At 50.9% G+C, this 2,037-nt stretch overlaps 1 pseudogene; it reads left to right on the forward strand.

Annotated features, from left to right (window-relative positions):
• The first annotated feature begins 347 nt into the window (after positions 1-347).
• Positions 348-1,425, forward strand: LOC147983866 (uncharacterized; annotated as a pseudogene).
• Positions 1,426-2,037: the final 612 nt, after the last annotated feature.

Raw genomic sequence — 2,037 nt, forward strand, 5'->3', positions numbered from 1 at the left:
TTGTGTTTGCTCATTATAATCGACATTGAAGTGGTTCGATTGTGCCCAAGTGGCATTTTGTTGTTTCCAGGGAATGAAGCCAAGTGGCCTATCTTTTGCCGGAATGTTGATTCATTTTCGTTCCGGCAAAATTCAGGTTCTCGATTTGTCCACTTTTTAGCAAAGGTCATGCCGAAATTTTCCGTGAATTTCGGCATGACTTGTGCTACAAACTAGGACATATCGAGTGCCCAGGATTTGCCGCACCGGGAAGGAGTAAACGTTCATGCAAAACAATTTGCCTTTTTTATGTCATTATTCATTTTATTAGTTCTAGAATTAATTGACTAGAATTAATCATAGGAAACATGGCTAGCAACGATGAAGGACAGGGTTCTGGTGATTGCGACGACGTCTACTGGGCGGCAGACGAATTTTTGAGCCTTGCCGATGAGACTGAGACCGGCGCTGAGACTGAGACCGGCGCTGAGACTCGGACCGGCATCAAGACCGGCGCTGAGACTGAGACCGGCGCTACCTCGGGGAGCGGAGCTGGTATAGAACCGAAAGCAAAGAGGCGATGGCTTTCTAACAAGCTCAGGACTACTAGAGTGGTGGTCACGGAGGTGGACGACGGCAATTTTGAGCCAAACGCGCCCGAGGAAGCATGCGCGTGCTACGGCAATCAAATTGGCTGCACCATACGGACAACTTCCACCATCAACGATGAGAAACTAAACAAGTTAGATAATATGAGGCCCGCCCTCCTAAAGAAGCTGCACCAGATATTCTTGTTCCCGGGCCGGAATGAAAAGGATTATAAAGATCCAGATAAGGACCCGGCAATGAAGAAGATAAACAAACATGCCATGAGCAAGTTTAGCGACGCATTGGCCGGCTGGAAAGCAAGGGTGAAATATCGGATCTTCAACAAAAAGGAACCCTACTCCGAGATTGTAAAGGATAATCCGACAATCACGGCAGAGCACTTTGAAATATTCAAGGCGGCTTGCGAGGCCGAAGATGCCAAAAAAGTCAGAGTACATGAAGGGGCTTCAACAGAAGAACATTGGGTGCCACCACCTCGGAACTTGTGGTTACGGCGGGAAGAGGTCCATATGGGCCAAGCAGGACACGAAAGCCGTGAGTCTGGGCATCCCAGACTCCTTGGCGGAGTTCACCGTCCCGCAGGAGCGTGACGTCCTCAGGGCCCGGCACCGTTGGGACCGAGTGAAGAAGGTTTTCGAGAAGAACGCGGTCACGACGGAGTTCATGAGACTGCTGATAATTTTCGTTTCTGATCAATTCGACTGCATGTTAGTCATATTTGTAAACGATCCTTGTGCCTTTTGCGGAGAGAGCAGCACAGGATTGCAGCCAAAAGCGACTCACCATCTCAGGCATTGGCGAGGCCCAAATGGGACACTCCATTCAAACGGGCGTTGAACATATTGAAAGGACTCCCGGTGGAGACTCGACCGTCGTATGGACGCGTGCACAGTGTCGGAGACGGCGCCACATGGAAGAAGTACTACCGTGAGACCACGGAGGAGATAAAGGAAAGACGGAGGTTAACTGAAGAAAACATCGACAAGAAGGTTGAGATTGCAGTTGAAAAGAAATCATCTGAGACAGTCGCAACATCGGTAGCTGCCGCAAAACAGGTGCTTGTAGATATGTCTACTATCTTGGTTCCGGCCGTTTTCAATTGGAGTAGGCAAAATCCAGAAAAAAAATGCAGCGGACTTTCCCCTTGCTGACTTCCTCAGGAGCAGCTCGACTGCCGTTGCACCAGCACCTGCACCTGCTCCGGCACCTGCTCCCGCACCTGCTCCCGCACCTGCTCCAGCACTGGCTCCTGCACCTGCTCCTGCACCTACTCCTGCACCTGCTCCCGCACCGGCTTCCGCACCTGCTCTGGCACTGGCTCCGACACCATACATGCTCGGCGGTGCTTCATCTTTGGCTGAGCTCGACGCCCTCACGGTATCTGTCACACCGGTCCCCTTCAATAAATGTATAATCTCTCGTTTTCGTTGCCTTTCGGATGTCTCACGT

Source organism: Triticum urartu, chromosome 2A, assembly GCF_056163025.1.
Source record: "Triticum urartu cultivar PI428250 chromosome 2A, HENAU_Tu73, whole genome shotgun sequence".
Classification (NCBI taxonomy): domain Eukaryota; kingdom Viridiplantae; phylum Streptophyta; class Magnoliopsida; order Poales; family Poaceae; genus Triticum; species Triticum urartu.